The 16,108-nt window shown below is 50.3% G+C and overlaps 1 long non-coding RNA gene across 1 annotated transcript; it reads left to right on the top strand.

Annotated features, from left to right (window-relative positions):
* The first annotated feature begins 504 nt into the window (after positions 1-504).
* On the top strand, positions 505-2,837 carry LOC144178075 (uncharacterized). Its single transcript, XR_013323937.1, has 2 exons — positions 505-575; positions 2,547-2,837. It is a non-coding gene; the product is annotated as an uncharacterized LOC144178075 (long non-coding RNA).
* Positions 2,838-16,108: the final 13,271 nt, after the last annotated feature.

The following is a 16,108-nucleotide window of genomic DNA, read 5'->3' as shown; positions in this document are numbered from 1 at the left end:
AGAATTACCGAATGCTTGTAGAGTAGCGGACGAGATTTCAGGAAGTATTTTCGAGAGACCAAAGCATTTCAGAGAGATTAAAGCTGATGTCAACCATGCGACTAGTTGTTCAACATGTTTTGTACGAGGAAAATCTTATCGTACTTTCCAAGGGAAGATGTGGTTGTTGCTATAGAAGATAATAATGTGAAGATACTCAAGGGTGAAACAGAACCATAAGATCAGTATCCTTCTTTGCCATTGAGATAAACAGAAAAAAAACCCACGCAGACAGGTCGCTCGCACAGAATGCTTACGTAGGAGGCATTCCGCTATTGCTTGTAAGCCGCCACAAAGTTAAAAAAACTGAGAAACTTGCATAGCATAGCCCGAAAAGGATCCCCAACAAACACATCACGCACAGAAAGCGTAACAGGCATACTTGCGGACAACAGCGGAATGTTGTTAACCCCGAGCGATTTATGTACTACACGTGTCCGCTCACTGGAACTGGGCGGTATTTAAGTAAGGTCGGGGTAGAGTGTTGCACTACAACGCCCGCCGATCATTCCAAGCGTGCAACCATGAAGGCCAGTGTAAGTATGGAGCTTACATATCTTTGCTTTTGTAAATGGACATGGTATTGAGATAAACTGCCCTCAAAAATATTTTTGGGGGATTGTTGAAAAATGCAGGTAACTTCAGTTTGGTGCGTGAAGGCCTGGAATTTCAATACACCATATTGCCAAAGCACAGTGTTTGACGTGTAATGTCGTTTAAACAATTTGATCCAGTCTGTGGAGGTGGGTGACCTGTGAAGCCGTATGAATTACACATAACGCTGTTGCCTGGAAAACGTACTCCCATTATTTTTGGGCACTTGGTAATGAAAGCGAATGCTAAGGATTTGGCTTAACAATTAGAAGGACAGCTGCTGTGCCCTGGCAGAAAACATGAACTGGCAGTTTGATTCCGTGGGAGCCCACGTATTGTAAACAGACGGGAATCACACAGCGTTTAGAATTTCAATGTGTACCTTCTTATAAAGAAAAGTTAAACGCGCCGTAATTAGGAGTCAGCGTAATTGTATAACTATATATGTGCCCAGGAATCGAATACTTAATTTTACGTGACTACAAGAGGCCAAACCGGAAGCCACCAGAGTCTTCACTATGTAAATTTCTAGCTGTTGGCACCTGTGGATGTCTTCTCACGGGGTAACCGAATCAACACTATAAATTTGAAATAATTTAGCGGAACAAGTATAACTAAAGGAAATAACACCGAGCTAGAGCTCGGACGCAGCTTAGTCTTTTCATTGCCACTTTGTTGCTGGGTTTGCACGCTCTCTAAGGCTCTTAAAAAGTTGGGCAAATACTCAACAAAAGATTCCTTCAAACACTATAGCATAATGCAAATTGACGGCTACAAAATGGGAGCGATTGCAGGTGGTGCTTGCTTCAGTGTATCATGGAGTACGAATGTTATTTTCGTAGTTTTTATTTCTCAAGCATACAATAGTAGCTTTTTGTTTTAGTTGGAGACTATTTGTTAACGTTTATTTTATTGGTTTTGCCCCCGCAAAGCACAATTTTTGCCGCAGCGTGAGCTCTTTTGTCATATAAAAGTCCCAAGACCTAGTTCTGTTCCTACAACAGTTAGCAGCGTTCACTTCCAGTGAACTCATTTAAGTGACATGTGCCTCGCAATAACAGACAATCTACAGACAAGAGAGCACGCATTCGCCTGCTTTCCTCTCGCATGGTATGTCTCTTCGCTTTTTCCACGCTTGAACGAAAATTTACTAACCCACGTTCTAACCGTCATCGAGTCTGTTATACACTCGTATGCTACACAGGCAATGACAGCAAATTTGACATCGTTTGCTTCTGGTATTGTTTAACCAAATTATAACCTTCTATATTATAACCTTGTAAAACGAAGTTTCAACAAACGATATAACTAAAGCAGTAAAAGAAGTATAAACTAGTAAGTTATTTGCAGATTTATTTTGCAGGAAGGCCGAATCCAATCAGGCGGTGGTTGGAGTTGTGACGGAAGGGGGATATGGAGTAGGATAAGTTCAAATTCTTAGTTGTAGTTCATAGTTTTTCAGTAACTGTGACGGACTACGGGTCGTCGTGCTGGACAACCCGCACCCGACAAATCTTACTAGGTAAGCTAGTGATCGCCGAAAGAATCTCAACCGCAGCCTATGTGTTCTGATATTTCATTGAATCTGAACGATGTGCGACTTGATAGAAGCTGTGTTCGAAGCTCCTGGAAGTATACCTATAACCAAATAATATAGGGCAAATTTGATTTAACCCCCAAATTACGATGAGGGCAATGTTCCCGTCGTTCAGTTCCGCGAGTTCATTTCTGAAATTTGTGTATATCGTACACAGCATCAGCCTAAAACCTATTTATGAATTCTTCCGAAGCTCTTGGTTGCGTGCCCACACCGAATAGGTAACATAACGGGAGGCCATCCAGTATTCCTGTTGTCCTGCTTTCTTAAGTATCAACCATGTCCACTTTTCTTATTTTGTCACTTCTGTACGCAGGTGATTCTCTTCTTGTTCGCCTTGCTTGTGGGCGTCGCCCTTGCCGACAGGCACTACGGGGGCTACGGAGGCCACGGCAAGAGCCACGGTGGACACCACGGTGGCTACGGTGGAAAGCACGGCGGTCATGGTCACAAGGGTGGTCACGGACATGGTGGTCACAAAGGCGTCCACCACTACGGAGGCCATGGGTACACTGGCGGAGGGCACTACGGGTGATGTGGCGCGTGGCAATGATGTTCAGCGAAAGCCCGAAGATATTCGTTTGGAAGCTACCCAAAGAATGAACCAATAAATGTTTTCCACACGTAGATTAAGTGATATATCTCACTGTAACAACAAGGGCATGATTCTGTGCTATCATTCTTTTCTGAAATGCGTATACATGAGCTATTAGTGAAACGCGTTCGTCACCCTTGTCATGAATAGATAAAAAGAAACAAAAACCGTGGTAATATGATGCGGACAAGCGCGAACTAGTCGTCTGGCAGGCAGTACTGTACGTCTTTTGTAACACTAGAAGCATAGCAAATAAATGAAAAAAATTACGCCCACCTGCCCTCGAGAGAACCCTGGTGTGATGCAACGCATCTCATGGGGGGTTCCATTTGCGTTTTCCATCGTATTGATTACGCTTATAGCAGGGATTCTCACGCGAAGGGGAGGTGGGCGTAATTTTCCATTTTCACCATGCAATGCACATGCAGTACACGTATGCTCAGGTACGGTCTTTATTGCAGACGAGAATGAGTGCCTTGTGGTCCGTAAAGTGCACAGCTAGGGGCTCTACGATTGCATCAAGCAATCGTCGAGTACTACGAAAGAGTGCAAGCGAAACGCGGATGACCGTCGACTGAGACCGTCGGAGCGCGGCATGCCGCTTTATATTCACAGCACCCGAAGGAGAGGAGAGGTCGGAGAGAGAGAGAACTGCACATGCGCAGCGCGCGCAGCGCCGAGCGCAGCGCCAAGCGCAGTGACAAGCGCAGCGCCGCCCACCGGCGCCTAGCAACGGAGTGAGAGCGCGCTGCGCCAACCCGCAGCTGTTTTGGAGAGAGTGTTCGCTATCGGAGAGAGGAGAGGAGGAGAGGCGCAGCTGTGCGGACAACGCTGGACAGACGCAGGAAGGACCGAGGGGCGAGCATGAGATGCGTTGCATCTAAAAGAGCAACAAAGATATCGCACTAAAACCAGCTAGAGCAATTCATAACACCAGTTTAGTATTTTAATGAAGTTACCGAGTCCTTTTATATCCTTGATTCAACTTCCGCAATTACTTGTTGTGTATGTACATATCACGTACCAAAAGTATAAAGCTAAGATTGTGGCATATCCCATCAAGCTTAAAGATACTGACACCACATGGCGTAAAGTGTAGAAGACAGAAAAGTGGAGATCGGGAAACCATTGACCAAATCGTCAGGGACTGCTGAGAAATACGACCGACATGGCGCGGTAGTGAAACGACGTTGGCGGAGGCTTTCGTATTTTGGATGAGGGGCAGCCTCAACTTCAGGGCCACAGAGGTGATGAAGAGGTGGTTGGAATGGTTTCAGAGGAAAAGTGTGGAAGAGATGGGTACGTCGGGGGAGTAAACAAACGGATTAGAATATAGAACAGCGGGCGGAGAATAAAATGGGAGGGAGCTTTGGGATTATTGAAAAGGGGTGATAGGCAGAGGGGGGAGGCAAGATGGCTACGGGACAAAACGCAGCAATGGGCATGGTGGCCTCAAGACCGGGTACGGAGATGGCGGTCGCAAAAGGGGCCACCACTATGGACACCACGGAACCGGTGGCCGAAGGCACTACGGGTGGTGCTGCCCGCGGCTGTGAAATCCAAATCAGCGATATGTCATTCTCAAAATATTATCCTCGAATTCGGGCAACACATGGTGTGACTGGCCTGCTGAACTGGTAGTGAGAGAAACTACAAAATGATTGTGAGATAGAAGATAGACGTTATTTATAACCGTTTAGCGAGTCCTTGTAATCGTACAGCTGAGTAGTGCTTAAAATTGGCCTAATCATTACGTCATTACGTCCCATACTGCTTGCCCTTTAATAAAGGGGTCCCAAAATACCTTCCTGCGATGCATGGATGTACATGTAACCAAATAAAGCAGTGTATTAGCAATCTCTTCCCGCAAGAATTTTGTTAAAGCGATGAGTATTAGCTAAGAAATCGTAAATCAAAAACCGCGTATTATCGTCGCGCCGTATTTCCTCCTCCTTTCAACTTTTTCTCCATTGTTGACGGCGCGTTAGCCTTCCCTCCCTGATGCTGCGCTCCTCAGCGGTGACGTACTTCCGCTATAGTGCTCCTCAGACTGCCGTCTCCTACGGGCAAGCTCTTTTGCCTTTTTCAAATTTGGTGACTACATGCATCCCGTACTCTGCTCAAGCCTGGAAAAGCGAACGAAAAACCTCGCCGCATGTTTGTGGCCTGGCTTTGGCCTTTCGCCCTGTACGTTGCTGCAGTTGTTATCAGCGGCACGTGACTTTTTATCGGCGGCGAACTCGCAGCCGCCCGGGGAGGATCGTGCGCTCGTTCCCTTGGTGCACCGCGCACTGTTTATACAAAAAAATTACAGCATCTTCCCACGTCGGAACTCTGAGCAGATGCAAAGCTACGCTAACTCGTGCAAACTAGAGATGCTTTACATCCCCTCAGGGTTCTCACGTGGGAAGATGGTGTAACTTTTTTGCTTTTCGCCTCCATCAGAAAAGCGGCCGCGGCGGCCGGGAATCGAACCCGCGGCCTCGTGCTCCGCAGCGCAACGCCTTAGCCACTGAGCCACCGCGGCGGGTCACTGCCAGAATCGTTGGCGTCCATCATCAGGTCATCTGACGGTGCAGACCGAAGCAGCAACTGCAGGGAGCATCGGCGCGGACCTGGTTTATCTGAAGTGGCGAGGAGGAGTGGAGAAGACGAGCAGCGCGCAGAGCTGTTGGGGAGAGGAGAGAGTGGCGTTATCACAGCTGGCGTGGCGAGGCGGAGAGGTACTGACATATGCCGGAAGGACAACGGACATAGCCCCGAGCAAGAGATGCTCTGCATCTAAAAGCCCGTCTTAGATGTGGCCCCGCTTGTGCCGGGTCTTATTTTGGGGAGGTGGTAATTCCTACCGGCGCCATGTGAAGAATACATTTTAAACTGATACAGAACCCGTGCACAAAACGCTCCGGTTCGGATCGCTTTATTAGTGGCGATGAACGGGAAGGCGCAGAGCAAACCAGCGCCGCACTCTAGTTGCGTGCACCCGTGTTCTGACAAGCTGCACCCATATCTTGTGAACGGTAGTAATAGAGAGTTTTAGAATAACGTACGCAGCCGTACGCAAACAGTTAGCGAGGGCTATTTTTTGCATCGTTCGCACTGCGCGTGCGCCGTACGTTAAGACGCTTCTGCGTTTAGCGGAAGGAAGAATAGCGGGCGCTATTTCAGCAAAATAGCGTGCGTACGTGAGGCCGCTTGCGTTTATAACATGGCGGCAAGTAGGGCGACAACCAACCACGGTAGTGCTCTTCTGTGGACAGTAATTTTCTCGGAATGAACCAAGCCCTTTCCCTGCATTTTAAATACGTCTAGTGGTTAGCACGTCGCCCTCACGCAGATATGTATCGTCGTAACATCGCTGACTGTCCGAACGAAGCTTCTAGCTGAGCCAAGCCAGCGACCGAAGCTGTGTGTGTGTGTGTGTGTGTGTGTGTGTGTGTGTGTGTGTGTGTGTGTGTGTGTGTGTGTGTGTGTGTGTGTGTGTGTGTGTGTGTGTGTGTGTGTGTGTGTGTGTGTGTGTGTGTGTGTGTGTGTGTGTGTGTGTGTGCATCGCCTCCTGTATTTTTACAATGCCAAACGGATCAGCCCGGCCCGGCCAACCAAGCCACTCTCCCCCAATCGGTAGCCTTCCCAGCGCTTCAATCATGCGACTAGTTCAGCTTGGGGCGACACGTGGTGGAGAGCGCCAACGTTGGCAAAACATGCTCCGGCGCGGCTCTGACCTTTCTAGCGCTGGCGCGAGTGCCATGTCTTTGACAATCTGAAAAATCGGTTGGCTTGGCAACAAGGCACAAACCGCTCTCGAAGTCGGTTACGTTTGCGTGATCCTGGTTCAGCTCGGGGCACCACCTCGCGACATGTGGGCACTGAAGACGTACCACTCACTCCCATTGAGAAGTGCGCGATGCGTTTCGCATTGTAAAAATTTAGGAGGTAATGGTATGTGTGTTGTGGACGCGTTTGTTTCGCTAATAAATGGGACGTTGTGCTTCTGCGTGTGGATAGTGCTTCCCATGGTCTGAATTATCCTTCTCTAGCGACGTACGACTCAACCTAGCATGGGGTATGTGCACTGTGCGTGGCTAAAAGCCTTCTCGGCTTGCGCGCCAGTGTGACTTGCTGTTCGTCTCCGCAAATCGCGCGCGAGGTAAGTGCCAAATTTAGGACGGGCAGGGGGAGGCAACCGATCATCTGTCAATCGCGGTTCAGACTTGCAGCGCATGTTGTGACGTTGTGTTCGTTCGAAACGCATCTCTTGATTGTTTCGAAGTTGAATCAATTGTGTGCGTCAAACCCGGGCATTCGGCTAAGGGCGTTATCTGCGATTGCACGAAAGAAGTGCTACGGGGCTTCAACGCTTTTTTCATAGAACGTACTCAGGTAAGAGAATATTTATGTCGTATTTTGGCCTGGTTGCATTCAATACAAACGATTAGGCGTTTGTTTACACCTTTGTGGATAGTCCTAAAATGTCCAAGCACTCCGGTACTCCGCTGGCAGATCAGCCGGTGAGCCGAAGCTGTGCAGACGACACATCTCTTTGTCGGAAATGCGTGAAAAACCAGCCCAATAGCAGGATGTCTACCTCATGACGTAGACCTGGAAATTGATGTGAAGATGGCGGCCGTAGACATGTGGAGATCGCGGCGTCCAAAACGCGCAGGGAAGGGTGAGAAAAGAATGACAAAATTTGCAACAAAAGTGTGAGCTTTCCGCTGCGTCTAAAAGAGTAATACTTGGCACAGATGACGTTGATGAGCCAATCTAACGATCGCGCTAGTTCATTTATTGTGCTCAAAACGCCTTTCAGGGCCCCATTAAGGGCCTCGCACAAAGTGAACATTGGGGCAGTGAACGGCGGCATTGTTTGCCTTCCACTTAGGCTGTTAGTAACTCGAAAGCAGTAGTCATCTTGGAAGATAAAAAATCCGCCTCGTGGCTAAGTGGTGGCCTAGAAAATGGCCGAAGGCTTTAGAAATGAACAGGCAATATAATGCTCGGAGTGACACTATGTTGGTAACGGAAGCGCCTATAAACAAGGTAACTTCCTAGTTGAAAGAAACTGCAGAGAGACACGTATGACTTGCTGGGGTGGCTGCGTGGCTACATGCTCAATAATCAATTAGGCGCCACCGCGTACAGGCCGAAAGCCTGTTAGTTATTCGCCCAGACGAGCAAGCACGCTGCAGCAAGAAAGCATACTTAATAAAATGTGACTTAGGAAAGGGGGCGGAATCGAAGCGTAACCGTTCCCGCGGTGATTCGCGACAGAGGAATCTCGCGGCGAAGTCCGCGGCAGCCGTGGCGCCATACAATAGAGTTTTAGCATAGCGGCTAGAATACGCCACGCTGGGGTCGGCGAGTAACGGGACCCGACTGCTGATGCGCACACGGAGACGACCAGAGGGCCATCTTTCACCGGAACGAATGCGCGAGTTCAGCGGGGCAGGCTGCGTTTCACCGTTGAATGAATGCGCACCTGCCCAGTCGAGTCCCCGTACCCCTCGACCAAAACGTAACGCACGCTAGACGCTATGTAAAGCTCTCTAGAAAGTACCCCTCCGCGATCCGCTACACACGCAATCCTACGAAGTTGGCGGGGAAGTCGGCCCTCGCAAAGGAACGTTACTCCCTCGGCATTCTCCCAACGCGCCGTAGCGAATTGAAGACGACAACAGCGTAGTATTGGCAGTGCTGTGCATGCACACAAGACGGGGGGATGTGTTCTTTCCCACGCAGCGCGACGGACGTCTAGCCGCGGACCTTGCTAGTGGACCTTACACAGGGGCCAGTGATAAAGAACCTCGTAAATGCTCCGCAGCTCCTTACGATTCTGCGCCCATAAACCATTGCTTTATTTATATTTAGCTGGTGAAATCCATTCACAGCACCACGAGGGTTATCGCAACAACGGTGCTACCACCGCTGGAACAACGTGTAACTGAGCCGTAAATTGCAAGACATATATATTTGTGCTGCGGATCATAAACCCTGTCGATTCCAACCTAGTATTGTTAAAGTGGTTCTGTAGAAAGTGTACAGCCGTTTTTTCTGCACAGGAAGTAATATTCGTAAACACCCCCGTTTTTTGCATGCGTAGTTCGGAACCATCTTCGTTAAGCCATCTGTTCCCCTCCGCCTCTTCATAATTTATATAACGTGACATATCTCGACTTGAAAAAATCTCTTCCCATCAATTCATCTCGGTTTAGAAGTGAAGCCGACTTTAGGAAGGTTGTGTCAAGCGTGGGGTTTGTAAGCTAGCTTTCCAACATTGTGTGTTGCGCTATGAAGTAAATACCAGTAGAGAATGGATGAATGAATTTAATGCACAGAGCATGCTTTTTATAAAAAGCCCTGTGGGTAGGGGATGGAAAAGGAGATTGGGAAATACGCCACTGATCGGTTGTAGTACATGTGACTCTGTAATGTTCGAGTTGCATTATATTAAAGTAGTTGTCACACAAGGTCCCATTGGAGAAACGCCCAGATTACTCTTCAACTGAGGGAAGGGGGTGTACGGTATAGTTCTTGAAGGCACAATATGGTTAGTGTGGCATGATGGAAGCGCACGGGTGTTCACTGGCGACTGGTTAACTTGAAAGGCAGTCAGGCAGCCAATAAACCATTTTATAGAGACCATTTTAAGCCTAAGTCTGTGATTTCTTTTCTAATATTCCGGGGTTCTCCCTAGCATACTCGACCTTCTCTAACGCTGACGTCGAAACCGTGGCGCGTGGGAGTAACTGCGCACGGCCGTCTGAAAAGGTGGCGCATGACCAAATAAGGTGGAACAAAGTTGGGTGTCTTGTTGGTGCCACAGTGGGGCCACCTGAGTTAGTAGGAACGCGATGGCTTCGTCCACTTCGAAATTACGGGTGCGGGAAGGGTATACGCCGAGATGGGGTAAACTTTGCTGGCGAAGACGTCTCCTGTTAAACAAGGGTCTTTAGTTGGACGTGGAGATCAGGCGGTGAGGCCTCGGCTAGCTTGTGCGGCGGATGGCTCTAGATTGAGGAATTCTTTGTTGCCAATGTGGTTCAGATGTGCTGTGTGGGTCAACTTGTGCTGAAGTGGGGTGCAGAGCTGTGTGGAGATCTACTAAGCACTTCGTAGCAGTGTAGTACGCTGATAGGTTGCCGTGCACTTTCGAGGTGTGCGCAGGAGTCCGGACAGTGCGTATCGTGAGTTCTTTATGAGAGAGGTTCCGTACTATGGAGAGAATGTTGGTGGCCGTGAAGTTAGGCCTGAACGTCCGATTCAGTTCCCGGAGGGCAACGTTCGAGTCAGTGATGATGCGGAACTTCTTTGTGTGGATGGTTGAGCGGTTGGTCTAGGTGCCCTGAATCGCCTTCACCAAAGAGTGCCTCTTCACCTGAGAGGCAGTGTCCTTTTCAGTTTCTTTCATACCGTCGTCTTCGAGCTGTTCTCCTTCATAGGCGTTCACGTTCGATGATTCTACACTGAAAGAAGTCTGGGGTAATTCAGGTTCGTTGGAGTGTGCGCAGAAATGGAATCCGAGTGAATGGAAGTCTTTCCATCCGTAGCTGCTGCAACAGCCGCACAGGCAGGCGCCACGCCGACAGCTGCGGCCGGGGGAGGCCAGCACGTCGTGGAGGCCGGAGAGTTACGACTGACCAACGGTTCGGGTAGCGTAGACGTCATATGTCCGTTCGTGCAATTCAGACCGGTAATGAAATGTCCTCATTGGCTGCGCCTGGAACTTAAAGCGACATAAAACATACCAAATCACTAATATTAACAACAACATCCCGTAGATTACTGTCAAAAAAAAGATAAAAATGTGTGGTTGATTCCTCTTTAATAAGAGTCACTAAGGCACGAAAGTGAAATTTGCACCGAAATCTCCAGCTAACAGAAAATGATTTTCTGGATGGCGGCTGCATTGTCGATGTTCTTGGCGAGCGACGTCCCGCTAGCTGGTCCCTACAAGAAAGGTAGGACCACTTCGGTCCTGCTTCGTGGCGTATGCGGCAGACGGGTGCGTTGCGACGAGCACAGCTTGTGGAACGCGACAGGAAGAATTTGTAGCTTGAACCGCGAACGCACGAATGCGTTTCGCTACCCCTGGCGTTTCTTTTCGCGTCAGATGAGTCAGCGTTCGCGCCATTCGCCCATCGCCGTCGCTACAACGCAGCTTATGCCAACTGACGGTGCTTGGTAGCATCATAATGCACTACTCCGCTTCACCTCTCCTAGAAGGCATCACCATCCGCGACAATAAAACTTTTAAGTGCGAATGCACTTTATAAGCGACCCCAACCCATCCACCGCCGGCGGCGGCGGCGGCGGCGGCGGCGTCGGCGTCCGCAGTGCTCCTCTATATTTAAAAAAGAAACAGCATCCGGCGCCAGGTTTCGATCCGAGGACTTTGCGGCCGCAGCGCGACGCTCTACCGACCAAGCCACGGAGGCGACGCTGATATCAGTGTTAGTGACGCGCCTTATATCTTTAACGCATTCAAACTACGTCGTCAGCGGCGTGCGTTGGCGACTCAGCGGCGTTATAGCGGCTTGATAACTGCGTGGTGTACACGTGATACTACAAACCCGATGGAAGAGATGGAAGAGAAGGCGGCGAGGCGGTGGGCTGCGGGGGCCGAGCGCAAGCGCCGCAAGCGGGCCGACAACCGTGCATTCGCACTTTCACATTCTCCCCCTCGGGGAAATGCGGGGGAATTTTTTTTCTGGCGCTTCTCCTGTGTTCGCTGAGCTGGCGTTATTTCCGTGACGGATATGACGTCATCAAAATCTTGGTGTATCCGGGAATACAGCCCTTTCCTGTTAAGAATGGTAAGCAATTAACAAAAATGAATAGATATGCCTCCTCGGGCTCGAAGGCAAGCCGTCAGCGCCAGTTTTCGAGTACTCTAGATCAAGGCCATAGAGCCCGAACGGTAGGGTACTTTTAGCAGGCGTTGAAAAGAATAGCGCCCGCAGTGACATCGCACATGTTGTGGGGTTCTGTGCAGCGTAACGTTTGGAAACATGCTTCGGGGAAACAGACTTGGCTCTCGGGCACGTGAATACCGCCACCATGGTGTATATGCGATAGCCGTGATCAACAGGCTCGACTACCTTCCCATCAACTCCCTTACGGTGACAACGTCTCATCCCGAAGAGGCAGAGTTGGCGACAATCACGCTAGCGCTGTCACACAGGCCAACCCCCGCGATTATAATCTGAGATTCTAAAACAGCCGTTCGAAATTCCGTTCGTGGTCTTAATTCGCCACTCGCCCTCAAAATTCTGGCTCAAAATTCCCCAACCTCCCCAGTAGAATTCTTCCGCGGCTCATGCCGGCCTCGGTGGCAATGAGACAGCCCACGTCGTCGCTCGACGACTTAAAATACGAGCGGGTGCCAGCCTCGTTCCCTACCATGGAGCCAGATCTGCCAGGGACAGACTGACAAGTTACCACGACATTGTCAGTCATTACCGCCTCGCCCGCCGCAAATACCCCCTGCCCATTCTCAGCTCACCCACGCGCACAAACACATAAGGCGACTCCTCATGACTCACGCTCTCCCTTGCCTAGTGGTACTTCCCCACATCCACCCCTCAATTTACCCCTCCCCCAATTGTCCTGCCTGCGGCACACGCTCCACTGTACCCCACTTCATGTGGGCCTGCCCTAAAGGCCCTTTTCCTCTAATTTCCTCCGACGAGCAGTGGGAGGGGGCGCGGGGCCGCTCTGACATAGCGACACAACTCTCCCTTGTGGACAGGGCTACACTAGTCACCGCCAGGCTGGAGCCTGCGGCCACCCCGACCCCCTAAACCTACTGCAAATAATTAAGCTTTTCTTTTTCTCTCTCTCGGGTGCGTGGTAATTCTGGAGGGCCGAGTTTTGGGTTCGGCGCAGTCAGGACATGTCCATAAAGATGGATAAACACAGCATGAAGAGAAACGTCTCTTGAATCGCCGGAACGTGCGAAGTAAGCGGGGGAACGTGTGGGAAAGTACCGCTCGTGGTGCCCCCGAGCGGCCATGCCAACTAGCAATAAAAACATTATGAGAACGCGGTCAAAAGAGGCCACCGACGACGATCGGGACGCTGCTGCAAGCGGAAAGCGTAAACAGAACGCTCGTCCCGGCCTTAAATACTGAAAGGTCGAAAATACAAGACGACAATGTGGAGGAACGAAAATGATGATGGCATTAAAAAGGCCGCTGCACAGGAACGGGGGCACGGGCCCCCTTTGCCCACCGCCGCTGCTCGCGCGGAGGACACCCGGTCGCCTGGTTTTGGCGAGTCTCCACCCGTGGACAAGGTCCGCCGCCGCCATGGTGTGTTTCAGGCCGCTATAACGAAGGGAATTGCCGCCATTTAATCCCTGCAGCTGAATCCGTGTTAAAAATATTAGAAGAGGAAGAGGTGGCTATTCGCAGCTGCCCTCAACTATCACCATCATTATAAAGTCCCATCCGCCATTAAAACGAATCACCCACGTCCCGCGGTCCCCGCCTCGGTTCTTCAACAAAATGGTGTCGTGACCAGGATGAAAAGATCTACACAGTTGAAGAACGGAGTGTGCGAACCGCCCTGCAACGATGACGTGAGTGACCAAAACGATGGAACTACACTGTGATCACTGACCACGGACCGCAGGCGGACGGTACTACCGAACGAACAATTGAGGCCTCGCCAGGCGACCAGTGATCAGACTGCCTCAACAACGCTACCGAATCTTAAAGGGACACTGAAGTGAATTTGTCAGGCTCCCGTTTTTGCTTGCACTGCGTAGACTGGCTCAAATTAGCACACTTTTCATCGTTTATCCGGTTGGCAAATCAGTAATTATTTTACAAAGCGCGAAAGAAGAAAAACTACCATGCGCGGTTTGCGGCGGCCGCGCCAACTAAGGCTGTGACGTTGGTAGGAGGGGCGTCGTGATTGGACGATGCCCAAGATTAGCAATCACACAAGTTTCGGTTTCGGTTTCGGTTCTGTAAAACATAACCAATGGCGTTGTTGGATGAGCATTCTCAATATCTCAGTAATCATCGTACCGCGCTTCTGCCATGTTGTCGGCTGTAAAATGCACAAGATAAGCCTCCCAGGACGGCTTGTAGTCGTAGCATTCACTAGCCGAGACCTACGCAGTGCATGAACGCCCTCCGCGTACCCGCAGACGCCCAAATGTCATGCGCTTTTCCCCATATTTGGAGCTTGCCTCCCTCATGCTTGTATCGTAAAAAGCGTGTTCGCACCAGGCCAAGGGTCTGTTCATTCTGGCCTGTGCCCACTGCCTGCAAGCAGTCGGTGCTTATGGCAACAGCACGCCAACGAGAACTCGCTAGCGCGCCAGTGCCAGCCTGCGCGCGTTTTGTGAACTAGTTCGTGTAGCCATGAACGTTGCGGCCCAAAAAAAGGTGAACTCAATATAGAAAGCATCGGCGGAAAACAAAAAAGTTAACTTACAAAAAAAAAGCACGTACCCGCGGGGATTCGAACTCGTGACTTGCAAAACATTTGCGGTGACATATCTACGCCCCAGACCACTAAGCCACGGAGCGGGACGCGAAAGCTTTGCTAATATAGGGTATATATTGTATAACCGGTTTACACTTTTATTTAGTTTTGGCATTTCAAGCAGCTTAGGTGACTATTTGTTGTACTGCGATCGTGCAGTAAGCGTCGCCCGAGTTTCCACAGTAGCTCACGTCTAGCAATTGCATTTCGTAGACGGAAAAGCGTTCGCAGATGCGTAGTCGTGCTGCTGACCGCTGTGCTTGTGCGCCCAGCGCAAAAAAGTGCTTCCCGCGCCCTAGTTTTACGCTGTACTTTAAAAATATCAGTTGATTTTATTTCCTTAGTACCTATATTGACTTCGCTGACTCTTCTCCCGCCTTCAAGAGGCCTTATATTTTCCTACTGGCGTACCAGTCAGCGAAGCGTCGCATGTGCGCTTGTGCAGCGCTTGTGTGAAGCGACCTTGACTTGGAGCTAGATACAGTGTACAAACAAACCAAGTAAAGAAAGGCACATTGTTCCATTCACAAACATGTCCTGGCTTCGTTTCAACTAAGCGAACGAATTGCGACCAAGCAATTTTTTTTAACCTCCTTGATTGCGACGACCCGCCGGCGGGCCGGCGGACGAAACGCTGGGCCGACTGACTGTCGGCCGGGGAGCCGTGCAGTAGCGCAGCCGTGGCGCAGCCAATTGCCAGCTCATCCCCTCCTGACGTCACACGAAAACGCCACAGAAAATGGGCGAGCGTAAAGAGAGGAGGACAGCATTTTCGAATGAGTTTTTCTACTAAATAAAATAGCGTAAACGCGCCTAGAGTGGTCGAAACATGGCCTGGGGACTCCGGACTACAATTTGCGCTAGTAATCCCGCAATGTTTACATATCACTTCAGTGTCCCTTTAAAGGGGCACTGACACAAAATTTTGAAGGCGAGATAACGTCGGAGATAGATTGGTGGGAACACATATACATCATCTGCAAAATATCAGCGGCGAATACAGCCTAGAACATATTTAAAATCAATTTTGAAGTGTGCGAAACGCAACCGAGCAGCTAGCAGAGGACCACGCGCAATTGTAAATAAACAACATCCAAACACGTCACGAGTTTGTGTTTGCCGCTTCCGCACTACCGGCGTTTTACGCGGGCTCGCCCGGCACGCCGCTCCAATCGGAGGGCCGGAGGGCGGAGCTTCTGCTCTCGAGAACGAACGACCCGATCGTTGGCGGCGGAGGCGCCGTGATTTCGTCAGCTAATCGGGCAGCTGGCCGCGACCAAAGTTCTACAGCGATTCCAGGCACTCTGTTTCTATTACTGTTTATTGCCATTGGATGCGAAAACGCGCCGGAGGCACGAAAAGCCCACTGAGCTAGCCGCTCGGTCGCTGTGCAGGGGGCGGCCACGGCCGCGAAGTGGCCCAGGCCGGCGCAGGTAGCTCGAGTGATAGCGTGTTACCGCTGCACGAAATTGTCCCCAAGTCCCGACCATAGTGGCTTAAATGAGAAAGGAGTTAATGATGCGATGGCGGGTTGCATTATAAATTGTCATCTGCACCGCTTACGAGAGCGGCACTCGAATATCCGCCGCAGTGCTGAGCCGAACACATCTGTAGGCGGACCTGTAGTCAGACCGGCCGGCTGCTCCCAGCGCGCGTCTTGCCACCCACCGCCTCGAGCGTCGCGCGTCGTTCTTTAGCCGCGGTAGCATTTGCACTCGCAGCGCCTGCGCCACATCCACGGTCGCTTTTTAATTAAGCGCCTCACGAGATCAGTACGTGGGGGCATT

The sequence above is a fragment of the Haemaphysalis longicornis genome, unplaced genomic scaffold (assembly GCF_048455015.1).
Source record: "Haemaphysalis longicornis isolate Haplotype H1 unplaced genomic scaffold, Haemaphysalis longicornis Haplotype H1 scaffold_4, whole genome shotgun sequence".
Lineage (NCBI taxonomy): Eukaryota > Metazoa > Arthropoda > Arachnida > Ixodida > Ixodidae > Haemaphysalis > Haemaphysalis longicornis.
This window is presented reverse-complemented; position numbering and strand designations above follow the sequence as displayed.